Source organism: Nymphalis io, chromosome 21 (assembly GCF_905147045.1).
Source record: "Nymphalis io chromosome 21, ilAglIoxx1.1, whole genome shotgun sequence".
Taxonomy (NCBI): Eukaryota; Metazoa; Arthropoda; class Insecta; order Lepidoptera; family Nymphalidae; genus Nymphalis; species Nymphalis io.
This window is the reverse complement of record NC_065908.1, coordinates 280,392-299,878: the sequence shown is the minus strand read 5'-3', so window position 1 is coordinate 299,878 and position 19,487 is coordinate 280,392. Positions and strand designations below refer to the sequence as shown.

Genomic DNA, 19,487 nt, shown 5'->3' with positions numbered 1-19,487 from the left:
GTCTGCGAATTTGCTCGCGTCGATGCTTAGCTTACAAGTATAGTTTCTACTATCTCGTGGTAGCCCGGGTGGTAGGGCTTCACGCAAAGTCAGCCAACAGGTTGTATTTGCGTTTATACACAGACTAACGGTGATGTTTCTTCTATTTCAAAACGAGTGCTCTCCAATATTAATTTAAATAAAGATAGAGTAAAAGAACGTTCATTTCAGTTTAAATTTTAACTTAAGTCGAAATCACAAAGCATAACGGTAAACATTTTTATTTAATCCTTATTTTGTTATAAATTAAAATAGTTTGAAATAAAAAATCTAGCTAAACTTATGTTTTATTTATAAAGTGTTAACTATAATATATACAATATAAATTTATCTGTGTATAGCCTGGAGAAAATATACTTACTTCTAATACTATTAATGCTATAATTCAAAGCTTGTGGTAGCTAGCGCAAACTTGTTTATTTCGTTTTTAGTCACTGTATATATTACTCTGCTACAAACCACTAGCAAGTGTACCAACAGTTCTGCTATTCTGTAAGCCCTCACTTTGTATCGCACTCGTGAAATATTGAAAGCCGATTTTAATGCATGTTTATTTTATATGTTTTATTTAGGTTTTAACCGCGATCGTACGCAGTTTTATTTTACTCGACATATCGATTTCGACAGCTTTGCATCTGTAGTGATCATGAGCAGACTGGCCTCCCCACCAGCCTTGTATCTTCTATATTCGAAAAAAAATTCACATTCACGATGACATTTAATTTGTTTAATTATATAGGTACACAAACAGAATATAATCTGGACACACATTCAAATTACGAACTTATACAATTTTAAGCTAGATTACATTCCTAAGCATATGTACACGGCATGCTCATTAAAATAATATGAATAGAAACTTGATATTGTAACTAAATGTTTTATTTATGAAATAAAAGTACAACACAGATCGACACTGCTTGAAAAAACAAAACCTTCGTAACCAACATTTTTATATAACACAAAATAGAAGCATCATTAAGCGTGATACGTGACAAATCCTGCTGTATCGCAACTTTATTTATTTCCACAATGTTTTCCCCTTTACGATTTAAGACAAACGCTCATCCAGATGTTCGTGTTTTACGCGTATACTTGAATAATGAAACATATATGTCTTGAAACCAACAAATAAGCTTCTAAGGAATACGCTGATTTGAATAGAATATTTTTCATTGTGATTTATAATGTACTGCTGCTTTTGTATATGTCGCCGCAGATATATTATTTACTTTGATTTGGTTATAAAAGAATTATCATAATTTCATTACAAATTCATTAATCATTATCAACATAAATAGAGGTTTTATGTTTAATAATAGATAGCTTGAAAATTAATTATTCATGAATTTGACTACTTCATGACGCGCGAAATTGGTTATTGTAACGTTTTAATTAATTGTAAAATATTTTAGATAAAACTTATGTGATTTTAGAAATATGTTAAGTAAATAATAGCATCCATAATTATAAAGAGATGGTAAAGCCATCTCTTTACTTTAGTGTTTTTGTGATATAACGTTTGCTTTTGGTGGGGCAAGCGAAAGCATAAAGACGGTGAATTGAGCGCAAAGCTCAGTCTGCCGCCGACTTTCGAAGAGAACACATTGTAAGTAAAAACTACGTCCGTTTGATTAAATATTGCTAGTCTATCATCTTTAACTTTAATCATTTATATTTTCCTTTTGTTCAAATAAAATACTTATAAACTTGAGTATGTAATTATAACTACCTTCTATCTTAACTCCTTTACCTTGCTTCAAATAGTTAAAGCAGAACCGATGACGCTAATGGATCGGCGGTTCTGTGCTTATTTTTTTATTATAACCACTTTCGTTATTCGATATATACATTTATCATTAAAATATAAATAATCGATAACTGGTAAATCAATTTACTAGTTATTATATATATAGGTTATAGCAGGAGGAGTGTTGAGTGAGTTAGATGTGAAGACAACAGCTTATAAACGGACAGAAACGGTTTGTTTAAAGAAAGAGAGAGATTCAGAGACACTAGTTGCAGACGCTTGCTAATGATGGTGTTAGCTATAGTTGTCGATTGCGAGATTGTAAGATAGGATCAAAGTGACGAGTTGCTTAGCGCGTGGCGTACAGCTGACTAACCGTCGGCCGGTGCATCGGCGTGAGCGCCGCCCCTCCGTGACGTAGACGTTCCGAAGACAATGGGAACGGGCAGCGGCCGATCCATCAACTCTCCACTAACAAATTATGTTTGTATGTCCGCTTTACAAACAAATTATTTAAAATAGTTAATTTTCTAGATGATAGGGTTGTGAAAGCCTGTCTGGGTAGGCACCACCCACTAATCAGATATCGTACTCTTGCGTTCCGGTTTGAAGGGTGAAAGCGCCAATGCAACTACAGACACATAACATATTAGTTCAAAAATTTGGTGGCTCGTTGGCGTTGAAAGGAATGGTTAATATTTCTTACATCGCCAATGACCACTTACCATCAGGTGGCCCATTTGCTCGTCCACCCACCAAATCATAAAAACTATGTATTAAACACAAAAAAATATGAACTCTTCTAAAAACATATGTGCGTATTTATAACAAAAATATCATTTCGTTAAAAATAATATTAATAGTATCAACCCCCGACTCGCATATCGCTTCCTGAACAGCCAGAGATTAATTGGCTACGAAATATAATTTAGAAGAACAATGACTTAAATATTTGTCTTAAAATAATACTAACTTGAATGTCATTTCGTAAACAGTCGCTTGGCCTCGCCCTACCTATTTAATATATTCTTTAATAATTATATATATTTAACTTAAAATCCTATAATATTAACGACGATGTTACAACTATTTACCTGTATGGTTATTAAAATAACTTAATACTACAAAACAAAAAATAGTAATAAAATAATCCTTTATTCAAAAATTCTCAGCTCAAATAAGATTTTCCTAAAAACAGTAAAAACAGCATTTAAAATGGTGTTTAAGTATCATCCGCACGTGCAGGTTTCCTCGCGATGGTTTGCTTACTTTACTAAAATACAAATACAAATAAAGCACGCGAAAACGACTACCAGCTTGTTCTAAAAATAATGAAGGAAATAAACGCTTGGAAAATAAATGTTTCAATTAAATACTAAAATATTTTTATTGATTAAGATGCGATAATTGTCCCCCTTTTTGGTATGTGGTTAGCAAGGTCCCTTTAGGAATACCTATAGCGTGAATGTGCCGCGAGACATGAAACCTATTTTGTTAAAACCCTAGTTGCTCGACTGGGTTAATTAATGACTGCTAACAATCAATTACATAGCAACGATCGCACACAATAATTATTGTTCTGAATACAAGCACAGGTATATCTGATTGTTACAGAAATCGTGAGAAAACATCACATGTTGTACTCGTATTATCCGTTCCGTAACTATGACTGCCGCTAAATTCTCCTGGAATCCTAATTTACAGCGAACATAACTTTGCACGGGCTTCAGGATGAGCAGGCTGTATCCCGTCGATTGCGGTAACGACGGTCTAAATGATAGTCATCTCGAATTGTAATTTGAATCTAACAAAGGAAATAATATTCCTTTATTTGTATTTATTATCCATAATAATATTATAAATGAGAAAGTGAATTTCTTTGTTTCTCTCTTACCTAAGGTGCGGGCGAAGCCGCGGGAGAAAACTAGTAAAACTATAAAATAACAACCTGTAAATTCTCCGCTTCTAGGCACAGGCCTCTTGTCCTATTGAGATTAAAATTTGGAGCTTAATCCAACACGCTCTTCCAATGCGGACACACATGGCAGAATTTGATCTGTCAAGTCACGGTTTTGTCCTTCAACCCCGAGCATAAAATGGATTCTAAGCACAAATTGAGCACATTAAATTCAATGCATGTCCGAGTTAGAAACACATCAATACTAAGTGTAAAGAATATTAGTTTATTATTAACAAAGGAGTATTTAATGTCACGGAGCTCACGCCATTTAGTTTAAGAAAAAACATAAATTTCCACTTCTGCATTGCCGTCCGCTGTCAAAGCACACATTTTTTCACAATTTTTATTACTCCATATTATTTCCTATATTGTTCGCTATTCAAGATTTAAATGTAATAATATTTAAATATATATAAGTTTGTCACGTCAAAAGAGTTTTACTTCTACGTACAAATTAGCGAAATCATTATCAAAATACATCAAGGCACATGTATGGAACATTGACGCCATAGTCAAATACATCAAGCTACATCCATACATTGACACCATAGTCTACACTAAGTATAGCTGTTGTTGAGTGTAAGTGTAGTAGAAAATCTGATGAGCGGCTGGTACCAATCCAAAAGGGCTTTCACAAGGCCCTAGCAATAAGTAGATTAATAAAAAAGATTAATTTCATATCTTTCAATCTTGTATATAATCTTGAAATGCAAAGTTTAAAATACATATTTAAAAAAGCCTTAATAGTTACCTCGCATTCGTCCGCGTCTCACAGACCCTTAGTAAAATAGTTGTAAACTTGTTGAAGGGAATTGAGGTAATATATTGCCATTCTCCGTGATCGATGCGAGTTGAAAACAGTACGTAAGTCACCAACAATGCGTGGTCATGTAGAGGCCGCGTTATATTTTGCAACACATAATGTTATTGTAAATGTAATCAATGTATGTATAATCCGTATAACTGTTTATTGGTTGTTCTTCTTGGTATACTACATTCTGAACTGACGGCCAGCTTAACATTTTTTTATTAACAAAATAGGTAGGCGGACGGGACAATATATCTGAGTGATCCGCCTACAGACATTGACGCAATAAGAAATATTAAACATTCCTTATACATCGCCATTGAACGTTTAATTATTATTCTAAAATAATGATTCCAAAACACTTTTAATAAATTTATTTTGTAAGATGCAATTGATTTGAAAATGAGTATTTATTAACCAAACACATGCATTCTTTGCTTCCTTATACTTCCAATCCTATACCTAGATACTGGTTTTATTGACTTTTGCTGGACTTGGGAGCTTAAAGTAGAATGTCACATGCAGGATTGTTCCTGAGAATTTATTGTCAAAAGAAAATTAGAAGAACAGGTAATTTATAAGAAAGCCTTCTTAGGACTTTTTTTTATTAACATTTTGAAAGAAACTTTTTAGTACAGGTTTTTGTCTCTTGCAGATTTCGCTTTGAAATCAAATAAAGAAGTTATTTGAAAATAGAACTTTCTCTTTATGTACACAACCATACACTGAAACCTATATAAATAAATACTCTTTAATTTAATATCCTAATCCCATTTAAGTCAAACCATTCATTCTTGTCATGAGACAATGTATGTATATTACTTTAATATATTATAGGTATATTTAAATATTACGATATCAATGACTTCTTCTACTAAGTAGGTAATATATAAAAAAAACAAAGTCCTAAATCCCCACAATATGTGGAAACGACTTATGTCAAAGTGACGAGGGTCGTATTGAGTTTTATAGCTGCGTGTAAGTGAGGGTATGCCGAATGATATATTTTAAAAGAGGTATCATTATAAAACAACACCAAGTTTCCAATCCAACAGTGTTCTGGTTTATAATATTGATGTCAGATGAAAATTGACGTTAACGATAAAGTTTGTGTTAAAAAATATTAATATAAATTCTGAAATTCATATTCATTGATTGTATAAATTCCATGGAAACACAAATGCCAGTGTTATCTATGAGCATTTTCTAGACAAGGGCACTTCGAGACATTGCTTTCCACCAGGCGCGACTGTCTAAGAGCAAGCATATCTTGAATGAAAGAGAAACAATAATACCCCAATTTAATCTTGACGAGCTTTTAGCCACGGTGGCCAAACTCAAAATTGATTAACTAAAGACGTCGTACCACATAATGGCTTAATCAATTTGGCATTCGGATACCAAAAATCTAAAAGCAATAAATATTAAATAATGTAATAATAAATCAATTACACTGTGTTGGGTTAAGGTTTGAATGGCTTACAGCTGTTCTCGAAGGGCCTTTAAAATAAAAATGGGGCGGAAGCGGGAAGGCCAGTACATGTGCAATGTCGAAATTTGTAGTTATTGAAACTATTTATGTTTAACGAAAAACAATAAAATGATATGTAATAAAATAATTAAGGATATTATTATAATAATAAACGAACGAACGATACGAAATACGGAACGAAAAATACCTAAAGTAGGTAAATAGAGAGTGGAGTCGGAGGAAGCATGACGGTGTAAGAAAGCCTTATGCCGTTTACCACCACGGCATACTAATCGGTGTTACCTCCAAAGCGTCAATAATGTTTTACAAAATATTATGTGTGTTTATCAAAAATATTTATTCTTAGCACTAGTATTATAGTTTATTGACATGTGAATATTGTTTACGACTTAAGATAAGACATTTATGTGTGAACTCTGGTTATTGATTAAGCGAAACCAATGTAATATATTCGTTTTTTTTAATCAAAGAGTATTCTAACTACACCAGATGATCTCACTGCACTTGAAAATCATTATTTTACAAAATTATTCATATCCTTTAATTTATTATTACGAATAACTTAATTGTGCTACATTTCAAAATAGCATCTCAAGCTGTTCGGCAACAACCGTAAAGGTTCGGTAACCAAAAATATTAGATAATTTGAACAACCGGCTTTTACAAGTTAGATACAAACGGAATCAAGAATTTCCGTTTGTATCTACAAACGGAATCAAGAATTTCTTAAATATTTTACATTAGTAAATAATTGATAAAAACCCAAAAATGTTTGACATTTTTTTATATATATTATGGGTAGGCGGACGAGCATATGCTAGAAATATTAACCGTTCCTTACATCGCCAATATGCCACCAACCTTTTGAACTAAGATGTGATGTCCCTCGTGCCTGTAATAACACTGGCTCATTCACCCTTCAAACTGGAACACAATAATACCAAGTACTGCTGTTTTGCGGTAGAATATCTAATGAGTGGGTGGTACCTACCCAGGCTTGCACAAAGCCCTACCACCACTAAAAGTAAGTTTGATATGCAAGTACAATTAAAGCATTGTTAATTCTAAATTGACAAACAATGTCGGTAACGAAAGGATTGAATACATTGTATCGCGTAATCTGAATTGCAATAGTCATGCAAATGGATAGATACAAATGTTGATTGTGGCTATGTTATGTATTTTCAATCACTACTGTTGTGAGTGAACACCTACGCAGTAGCAATTGAAAATTATTTAGAGATCTTTTCCGAAGAGCATTTTGAAAAAGTTAATTCCGACGGATCGATAATATAGCTAAAATTGTAATATATACAATATGTATTTATATTTATATACACTATTGTAGTCTAGCTATCTAGTAAGGCGGATTCTTTTCGTGTATAGAAAAGTTTGAGACAATTTAAGATGGCGCTAATGTAGCTAAATTAAGAGATAAAAAACCGTTCTGATCTCTTTCTAAAAAGTATATTCAAAAAAAGAACATCTATGAATAATAATATTTGGAAAAGCGTCAATTCTTGTTAAGACTAATCATAAATAGATGAAGACTTTGTGAATGAAACCATTGAAAATATACATCAATCATATGATGTCGTTTCTCAGTTCATCAGTCCACCTGGCTGGAATATGCCCTACGCTGCATTCTGCGTACGCTTCTACACCAACAACTACCAGTCCATCGATACATGTGACCAGCCTACTGCCTCTTTAGTCTATTAACATACGCAAGCTAAAAAGTTTAAAATACAAATTAGAAATGTTTGGAAAGTGAATTACGATAAACACATTGTATATATGTAAAGCTTGCTAACTACTAATTATTTATTATTGGAATAATCGATCGTTTTTTGTAGCACTACAAACAACCTAATTAAACGGAGCCATCGCTACATCGAAATACTGGACTGAAAGAAGATTTGTTTTAAATGAAAGAATTTTGAACAACTTTTTTCGTCAGTTAATTTGACTTTCTACTTATTTACCATTATTGCAATAGCACACTTACAACATACATATAAATATTAAAAAATAATTTATAAAACAATAGAATAGAACATCTAATATGCATGTCAATTACAAGAGTACATAGCACTTCCAGATTCAATCTAATCGAATTCAAATTAAAAGTAACAAAAAAATCATCAGTAATTTTTAAAAATGTCAAAATTAAATAATAAATAATGTCATTGTTATAAAAAGAAATCAATTGGCAAAATTTTAAAATTATTAAAATTACTTACTTATATAGAGTGTTGAAACAGGCAAAAATGTTCAGAGGCAATAAATATTATTACAGGCACAAGTGACATCAAATTTTCATTATCAAATTTGGTGGCGGATCGATTTAAGTAATGGTGAAATTTCCTTACAACGCCAACGCCTGTAGCGGTGGTAACCACTTAGCATTAGCTCCATTTGCCATTCCATCTACCTTTTAAATATATATATTAAATGAAAAAAAGTCTTTCAAAATAATTTTATTTTAAAAGCTTAGGCATATTAATTGGCACATATAAGTTTTGATTTGTGACCGTCAACTTTAATTGCATAGCACGATAAATTGACATGTTAAAAATAAAATACTTTAAAATACTTATTATAATATAAATTCCGGTAAGCAAAAGAGTTTTATACAACAGAAAAAAATCACACAGACAAAGTTGCATGAAAAGTGTCTGGGACTGTAGTTTTCGTAATCGCTTAAGGTTCAGTTAACTATAAAACTAATTCCAGTAGTCTGTGACATAGGTCTCGGTAAACTGTCATCACGCCCACGTAACAAACGATCTTCGGCAATTCAATTGGAATTATTATTAAAATAAAAAAATACCTTTACGCTCGACCTCTTACACTAGTCCTAATAATATCATTTCGCCACATATAAATCAGTTCAGTTGCTTAAATTTATACAATTTACTTAAATCTTATCGGAACCAGTCACGAATAATCTTCTTCTTCTTCTTCTTCGAGTGCCACTCCGACTAGCGAAGGTTGGCAGTCAGCTTTAAATACTCCTTCTTGTTCTTCGCGAGACGAAAGAGTTCGGCAGCAGTCGCGATTCCCGTCCATTCACGGATGTTGCACAGCCAAGACTTTTTTCTGCGCCCAACAGCTCTCCTTCCGGCAACTTTTCCCATCATAATCAGTTGCAAAAGTTCATATCTTTCATGCCTAAGCACGTGTCCGAGATATGCAACTTTTCTCTTCTTGACAGTCTCCAAAATTTGCCGTTTTTGGTTGACACGTCGCAGAACTTCCACGTTCGAGACCTTTTGAGTCCAACTAATGGCCAACATACGTCTATAAGCCCACGAATAATCTCTTTTATTTTTTATAACATGTCTGTTCTTTATGCAACTTTGCTGTTATAGTCTACGTAACAAGATTAACCGAGATTTCCATTAATCATTGTTATTTCATCTTTTTGATTTCGTTTTAATATTAATTACGTCATTACAACGATTTACGTAGCAGGCCTTTAGCTTTACAAACAAAACACCTAAATAAAATAAATAAATCTTTATTCGAGTTGGCTCATAAAGGCACGTTTGAATCAATGTTACAAAACGTTACAGTATTCTGCATACTATATTCTGCAGTAGTCAGGAAGTATTAAGGAGTAACATGCTTTATTTATTAAAGTTTTATATTGGATCTGTTGCAAAGCAAAGCGATGTTTGAAATAATCAGTATATACATATATATAATGTCGGACACGGCGGCCAACCTAAAGAGAGATTAGCCAACTACTTAGGAGATATTATAGTGCAGAAGCCACTACAGTACCGAGACGACGCCGACGTCGTCTCCACCGAGCAGGATCGATCCTTTCCCGTTCTCACTCCGCGGTCTCCTTCTGGACCATGACGGTCTCACAGAAGAAGGCTACGGCCCTCCACGCCGACTGCGGAGCATCGCCGACACGATTGCTCGCAGGGACAGGTCTTGTCCGACTTCGCGGAACAGGATCTCCCACTCCACATTCCACGCGGGGCACGCCTCCAGCGTATGCTGAGCGGTGTCCCGTTCCGCACCACTGTGGTGGCACATCGCCGATGATTCGCGTCCGATCTTACACAGGTATTCTCCAAAACAACCGTGACCGGTCATTACCTGCGTAAGTCGGAAGGTGACTCGTCGCTTTCTTCTCATCCATACAGCAAGCCACTAGACCAACGAGGCATTCAAACCAATGTATAAATAGAAAACTGAAAGCTGCCGCTGTTATTTTTAATTCAAACAGTAAATCTGCGATAGAATTCTAATCCGTTCTATTCACATGCAAATCAAACGCTGGAATATGCATTCTCATACGGCTCGTCTCTTTTAAAATGCATCGAGAACGTGTTTTAATTTAAAAAATCTACGTTCCATTTAACAAAGAAATTCAACTAAATTTTTGCCATCATATCATTTAAATGACAGTCCGTGATTAAAATTAAATGTCCATATTTTCTCTTCACATTAATAAACAATTAATTCATGAAGAATAAACGAGTCAGATAAATTTTAATAAAAAAAAATCTTAACCATTTTGCCGAGTAATGTAAGAATATTTAGCGGAATTATCGTCTGTATTACAAAATATATAATATAATTAATTTTAATTATTAATCACTTTATATAATAATAATAATGTAATGAAACCAAAAAATATATCAATAAATTATATATATAACATAAATTATTATTTAAAAAAAACATTTAAAAAATATCTATACACAAAATTTGGTGTCTATGCTTGACCTTGGAACCTTCAAGAAATGAGCGTACTCATTCCTTAAAAGGTGGCAACGCACCCGCAAGCCCTCGGGTGTTGCAGATATCCATGGGCGGAGGTATTTGCATCCGGTGAGCCTCCAAAATTGTTATTATTAGGCACGTTTACAATTACGAATTAAAGAAACAAGGTAATTATATGCAATATAAATACAACTTTGCATTAGGCGTTGTAGAGTCCAGCTGATTCCTTCATTGACTCAGAATATGTGCCAGTTGTCTTTACTGAAGGGGTGTTATTGGTCTGCGTGGAGTTCGCTCAGTCTGTCCATAATCGTGTCATCTCTATCTTTATATCTAGACATTATATCTCATCGTTTATGATGGTACATAAATTGGAATGAGAGTGAGGAAATTGAGAGTGCACCTGTGTTTGTCCACATACTTGTGCACTGAAATGTCTCCCATATGGCAATCAGGAAGACGCATATCTGTAACGTGCATGCGTATATTAGAAAACATATTATATTTTGTCAACATAGCACATACTTTCGGAGCTTGTTGAAAAGGGATTACGGATCATTAATTATTAATGACGTCATTTGGTAACTAAGTGCGGTAAGTAATAGGGTTTCGTTAGTAAATATTAACCGCACATTCATATATTGAACGTTAATATTTATATCAAGAATCAAAATAGATTATTTATTATATTACGAGAGTAAACGATATATTAGTTGATGTGTAAGAAAATATTACTTTCTAGCATTAGCGGCCCGTTGAGTTTCAAAATAAATTCCACTGATTCATGGGCATGAACGTGCCCAATTTATATTTATAATTTATTACGCATTTGAAAGAGGCATATATCGTTAGAAAGCCCACATATGTTGAATGCCACTATCCACTTATCTGCCACTTATGCATTCATCAACACACAGTGGAGTCGTATGGGGTTATTAGTTCCAAACCTCCTCAAAAACCTGGATCTCTCATCCAGGAGGGGACAGGACAGGCTCTTACTTTATACCTTTTTTGATTTTCCACAATATTCAAGTCCATAAAATTTCAGCGTTAGAAGGAATATTAAAAGCGATATTACGAAGTTAGATCTCATATCTCGTATTGTGAACGGCAAAAAGGAAAAATTGCACAAGCTTTGAAATATTCTACGGGAATATAGCACATGAATTACGCCCATCATTTTAATGAAATGGACGTTTCGCGTAGAGACCGTACTACAGACGAACAGGGGTAAAGTTATATTTAGATATATATACATAGATACTAAGCCTTTGACTTCCCCCGCGTGGAATGCATTTGGTCACAAAAGTCCTTGTAAAGCAATTTTTGTACCGACGGGTTAAATTATTTTGAATTATATATAATTAGGAAGCAGCGATAGTCTAATATGTAATAAATATAAAATATCTATATGCCAAAAACCGTTATTTACGTTGATTAAATAGAAGTAGTAAATATCAAAACATGCTTTGACATTTATTTTGATGGTGACGATGTCCTCCGATTCCTCTCACGGCGGCCAATTTCAAGAGAGATTAGCCAACTGCGTAGGACATATACGATGGAATATGGATATACGTAGGATATTTAACTGCGCACATGTATGTGCGTAAACACAGATGCACTCGCCATTCCCTCACTCTCATAATCCGATGGGACGGTGATCACACTACTGGAGAGTATTTATATATATAGTGTACATAATAATTATACTCGTATAACTTTAAATACAAAGTTGCCTCCATATCCAGGGTTCAATAACAATCACTACATATTATAAAACTAAGAAACCGCGTCTGACAAGACGCGGTTAACTCAAAAACTACCGAATTGATTTTCATACGGTTTTCAACAATGGATTGAATGAGTCAATTGACTCATGGGGATGATTTTGACGCATTAACTTTTTTGTGTAAATGTGTGCTAAAACATGACGATAATTGTTGAAGATATAACGCCGCGTTAACCAACAGTTATATTATGGATGTGAACATTTTATTCAGACCCTTATGTAACCTTATGTGCGAAGCCGGGTAACTAATATTTTATAAAAATACTAAATTCCATGTGCATACATATTTACAATATTGAAAACAACGCGGAATACATTACAAATGGGTTCATCGACCGTTTATACGGCGTGGCAAATTAATACACAATACAAACACGACAAATGGCTCAACAGCAGCAGTACTATTCTGGAATTGATTACCTCGTTGGTCTAGTGGCTAGATATAAGGCCGCTGACCTAGAGGTTCAATTCCCAGATCGGGCCAATAAAAAAGTTATTGGGTTTTTGTCAGAAAATTCTCAATAGCAGCCCGGGGTCTGGAAGTTGGAAATGTATACAGTGTGGATAATGACAGCTAGGGAATAGAGAGTGCACCTGTGCTTGCGCACGCACTCGTGCACTATAATATGTCCTGCGCAGTTGGCTAATCTCTCTTGAGATTGGCCGCCGAGGCCGAAATCGGTCTCGAGGACCTTAGTATTCTGTAAAAACTCACTATGTACTGCACATGTCAAATGTTGAAAACCGTTAACCGACTTACGGTTATAAGCAGTCTCGGTGCATGTACACTTTAAATGTTTTAATTATTATGATCAAAGTCGAATACCAATTTGTGAAATTTCACGATCGTCGCGTGAGTTTCGAGTTTGTTCTTACCGAATCGTTTCACTGGTTCTTCTTGTTAATATGCAGGAATATATATCGCAACAATATTTCATGTGTCAATGAGAATAATATTAATTAATTTCAATGCCAATTCAATGAAGTCAAGTCTGGGTTAAAGCTAAGCAATGAGCATCTTCCTTAAAGTTGAATTTTCGTAATAAAATAGATAAAGGTGTATTTAAGGAACGACTTGATTTTAAAATGACCAGAATTTCAAATCAAGTGTAATTAATTTGATCAAATACGTCTAATTTAATAATTCAATTTGTACGTTATAGACGAGTAGGCACAATAAATTGCCAAGTTGTTTGAGCTTACGAAATTTTCTCGAAAAAACCCTAAAATGGATTTATAAGGGTTTTAAAACAAAAGTTCGTAATTGTAGTACCACTGGTTATATAGACTTTAGGGTTTTGTGCGATCTTAATAAAACCTTTTTAGTTGTTGATTAATAATTGTCTTTAAATATTAAATTGATCTGTATTTTAGTGTCATAAATATATATATTCAATAAGGCTATAACAAGCGCGCTTTTGAATCTTTATTTTACAAGATTCAATTGCATGCAAAGCAACCATCGGTTCAGATTTACCGCCTAACAAAAATTAAGAGCATTAGTTATTCTTATCCACAATAATACATACAGGTATGTTAATTTATATACCCTGAATGAAAATTTAACAAATACTAACTCTAACTCGACATACGTAAATTAATTGAGTAAAAATGTTTTTCTTGTTTTTTTTTCGATTTGGTTGCATATTCAAACTAATACATTGTAATGTAATGTATTCTGCCTACTTATCATATTAAAAAAAATACTTGGTAAAGAATTGTACCAACCCGTATGGGTAAGTACCACCCGCTCCCCATATACCACCAAATAGTTGATGGCGCCTTGGCTGTGTAAGGGATGTCTAATATTTTTTTACATGTTCAATGTCTAACGAAACCTAATTAATTGTATCTAATCTATACTAATATTATAAATGCTAAAGTAACATTATTTGTCTGTTACGCTTTTGAGGCTAAACCACTAAACCGATTTTGTTAAAATTTGGTATGAAGCTAGCTTGAACTCCACGGGCGGACATAGACTACTTTTTTTACCTAATAGGTACTATCCCCCGCCCTCTAGCACATGGGTAAAGTCGCGGGCGAATACGAGTAATATTAAAAATGCAAAACTGATGATTGCAAACATGTCATGAAATTTTATATATACGTTGTTGGTGGTACTGAAAAGGTAGGGCGAAGCAGAAGGCGGGAACTAGTAGTTAATATTTCTCAGTGCCATTGTCTATGCGCGGTAATGAGCACTTACCATCCGGTCTAGCTTTCCATTATAAACTAAATACTGTACATAAATTAATTCTTTAGTAATGATCTAAAAAAATAAAGATATGCTTAAAACACCCTTTAATTAAATAGAGTGCTTTCTTAAATTAAAACCAAGTAACTTTATGAATAAAGCTGTCTCAATGCGTAAAATGAGCGTTAAAGTTATTTCTTAATATAAAAGACATAATATTTGTCAAATTTTAGAAAAGTATCATCTATCTCTTAATGAATGAAACAATATTTTAATTCTTTGAATAATCTGTGAGAGAACTTTCAATTAAAGTTTTTTATTAAATAATTTATCTGTTGTGCAAACATTTTGCATGTATAGACAACAAAAATAATATATACATTTATTTTGCTAATTATAATTGAAAAAGAGAAGGTAGGTACTACTCGGTAGAATATACATGCGAACCAGTGGCACTTAAAGTTTTGGCGGCTAACAACGAATAATAGCGACATCTATGATCTTATCTTGTAACTACGTAGACAAACAAGTAGCAAAAATGAATATTTCATGTTTCCAAAATTTTTATTTTATCCAATATAGATGTCACACAATAAAAAAACATTTATAAATATACAATTTCATATTTATGCGCTTAATAGTGCAAACTAAAAATTTTAATTTTTTTTTTTTCAAAAATGTTATTATTTTTTTTTTAAATATACTTAATTATAAGGTAAAGGTCTTATATTATTAAACCTCTTATTTCATAGTCCGAATTAACTTTCGAGTATTATAATTAAGATATTAATTTCAACAAAACCAAATAATGCAAAAAACTATCGATAACGTTAATGTAATAAAAGTGAGGAATGTATAAAAGAATATTTAAATGAGTATATTTGTAGTGTACAAAGTTGTATGTACAAACATCTCGTTAGAGATAGCATACATTTACTTTACAGAGTGACTGATAGTCTCTAATGGCCTGAGTCGATAGTATCGACACTTGGGAACGCCGAGACTGATCGTCTTGCAAATAGACATAACACTCACAGATATACAAGCTGATTACTGTCACTTATATTATAAAATTGTATTTAGATTGAAAAAATATAGAGCGACGTATTTCTTACCTCAATTTATATATTCGAATAGTCTCCATATAAATTATATAGATATAAATAGTATCAAGTTAATATCCTAAACATTAATACTAAGTACTATTGTGAGAGACTTAACATCTTAGTTCCCAAGGTTGGTGGCGCATTGGCATTGTAAGGAATGGTTAATATTTATTATGACAACCTGATAATGGCGACATTATCAGGTGTACCAATTGCCCCCAAAAAAAACTACTTAAAAAAAGTTTAACTTAACCGATGATTGCGAGTTTGTCGTATTCCACAATAGAAAAAAACTTATCGGTGATAACAGGGCTAGGGTTCTAAATAACTACTCTTTATAACTTAAGTACCAGAGCGACCGAACTTCGCTTTTTGAACTTGTTTTTTTTCGTGTTTTCAAGGAAGATATCTATAAAGATACATAAACAAAACTTTATCTAAATATAAAATTTCTGCAAAATTGTCTTCTGAGATACACAAAATAGGTATACAAGAATTGCTCATTTAATAGATGTTACTTCAAAATAAACCAAGATAGTTGTTGAGTTATTAACCCTCGTATCAATGAATTAATATATCAATTCTGTGGGTACGTAAGCACATCAAAACTAATTTGTTACTTAACTTTTAAGTTCAGAATAGTTGCGCTTCGTTACGAGGACCTTCCCAACCTGGTCTCATTACTTCATAAATTAGTTTAAACTCCACTCGTGGGGATTGTAAAGTTTTTAATTGGCAATGTAGACCCGCCGCAACAAAACTGAATGGATACTGAAGTAGGTTTGTTTCTTCATTGAATAGGTACCTACTGCCCGATTTTCAAGTTTCAAGGACTAAATAAACTGTTAAGCGGTTAACAAAACTTTGTGTTATAAATAAATTTCAGTGTTATTTTATTGTTTATTACCAAGATTGAAATTTATAAATATAGTATCAACAATACTCTTACATAATAAGGAGTATTTATCTTATTTTAGGTAGAATGTCTTAACTTTACTAAACTACAAGTTTAATTCCATTCCACTAGGAAACCGACTTATTGCAGTTTATTAAATCATATGAATTTACCATTGCATGATGATGACTGCCAAAAGATATGCTCACAATTAATGATATTTTTTTACAATAAGATAATAAACTAAGTGTTTACTTTTATAACTTATCTCAATATTGACCTTAGTTTATAAAGTTTTGTTTTTTATATAATGATAATATTTTGATGTTCAAGAAAAATTATTGAGTCAGGCTTTCTTTTAAATTAATAATTACTATTTTTCTTTTAAATTAATATGCATGATCAAACATATATTAATTTTCTTTGTTGTTTATTGTTTCATAATTAAAAACAATAGCAACTAAAAATTACTATAAATTATAATTCTTTCATAATATAATATACTATTTATTTTGGTTTAAGTATTATTATCATAAAGTCAATTATTATAACAATACATAAATATTGCAGATAATTAGTTTTTAAATAACTTTATAATTTAGATGATTTGATGTTCAATAAAATGCTTTTTTTTAATATATCATATGTCAGACAGCAGCACACTTGTTATTTACTCTAAATAAAATATTATTTATTATTTCCTTAGATTTAGCTTAAAAGACAAGCTCAAATTAATAAAAGTAAGTTGTGTTCACTTTTGGTTGGGTAAATTATACATAATGGCGTTTCTATGTAAAGGGAGGGTTGATACTGACAGAACATTGCATCTATGGTAGGAGGCAGCCATCATGGGGAATATTTTTAAGAAGTCTACAGGATGTCACCAATAGCCTATGTCAGTGACAATTCACTATTTAGTATCAAGCAATTATAATATTTATTTATTTCCCACATGTCTCCCCTAAACAATATGAGTTGAGAAGAACCAACTCCTGTGCCTTTATACAATATAAATAAAATAGAATGAATATTATCAAAGAAATTGTGTTTTGGAAACTATTTTTTCACCTTTTTATTATTTAATAAAAAGAGAACAAAATGTATGTGATATTATAACAGGTTAATCAAAATCTTGAGACATCTTTGAATTTGTTTAAATAAATAAAGAACGCTTCTATTTACCAGTATTTAATGCACTATTACAATTAATACTACAAATACATTGAATATCTCAATAAATTATTGTGAACACTACTAGATTTGTTTATCATTATTGCAGTTATGTTTTCTTAATACAATGTGTATTTGTCAACGGCATCTAAAAAAATATATATTCAATTATTTTAATGTCACTGTCACAAGAATTTAATTTTTAGATGTCACTGATTAGAATTGCAAGTAGAAAACTATGATATATATATTTTTAATAACAGTTATTATAATTTAGGTACCTAGCTGCGTATTCCACCGAATTAGTGTATAAATCAATTATCATGTTAAAACGAACATGAACGTTTACAGATATATCGAAGTTCATTATAACATTCAAAAGAATAAACGAATAATTATTTGGATTCAACAGTTTTTGTTCGTATCGACTAAAAGTATAATAAGTCGTATTTTTTAATTTAAGTAGATGTGACATCAGCAAACTCTCACTCCCAGCACAGATAGCGAAGTAGAGTAAACGAATTCACAGATTATAGTAAAATATTAAACTAATGGCAGTTATTTATCAAGCTACAAAAGCACACGCTTTTTAAGAAGGTAACTGGGAAATAAATCACTTCAATGCTAGTTTTGTCTATTAACCTTCATAAAAAAAAACATATTGAAATAGTTTGTTTTAACTGTACTTCGTACGTATTTTAGCAAAGTATATAATTTAAAATAGCATTTGACCATTGTCTTGAGTTTGCCCCGCATTCTTTTTTTAACATGAGTCGTTGCACAAGCTGACAAATATACCCTATGAAGGAAACGACACGAGATTTTTTTTACTTTCACTTTGTAGTGTACTAACAGTAGGGCTAATAATACTTTAAAAAAGAGCTATTTAAAGTATTTCTAAAAAATAAATTACAATGGAAATCAGCAATTTCACTTTATTTTCCTTAACCAATTTTTTGGAAAAGTTCACATTTTTGAACTAGTATTTACTAAGCGCCAAATATTACCAGAAAAAAGCAAGGTCGAGAAGCTATATATGGGAAATATATGGAATATGAGAAAGAAACAGATGAGAGCAGTTTTCATGTATCCCCAAAAAACCTTCTCTTTAAGAGAAAAAAAGAGGCTTTTCTTTGCCTAGTATAGGGAAATACACAGGCAATTAGTTTATTTTTTAGGTAGTTACAACCTTAGCCTAGCCCATCACTTTTTTTTGTACCTGCTACTGATATATTAACTTTTGAAGCAATCGATCTTTTATATGTTTTTTTTTAATCTATTCACTAGTAAACATTTCCCATCATTTACCTGTTGGACAGAACTTAATAATACACCAATTACGAAGGAAAACTTTTATTTTAACTGATAATAGGTAGCTAGTACTAGCTACTAAAACGTAAAACATGAACACAGAATGACAATCCATAAAACACATTTTGTTATTTACCTAAACCTTTCTAAATCTATACGAATATAAGTTTTTTTGAATAACGCAAACTCCAAAATAATTTCTTTTTCTAATTTAATATTAA

General features: G+C 32.3%; 1 protein-coding gene across 1 annotated transcript in view; it reads right to left on the bottom strand.

The window, feature by feature from the left end:
• The window catches only part of LOC126776693 (prolyl 3-hydroxylase sudestada1), a 382,982-nt gene that overhangs the window by 227,107 nt on the left and 136,388 nt on the right, over positions 1 to 19,487 (bottom strand). The window lies entirely within an intron of this gene.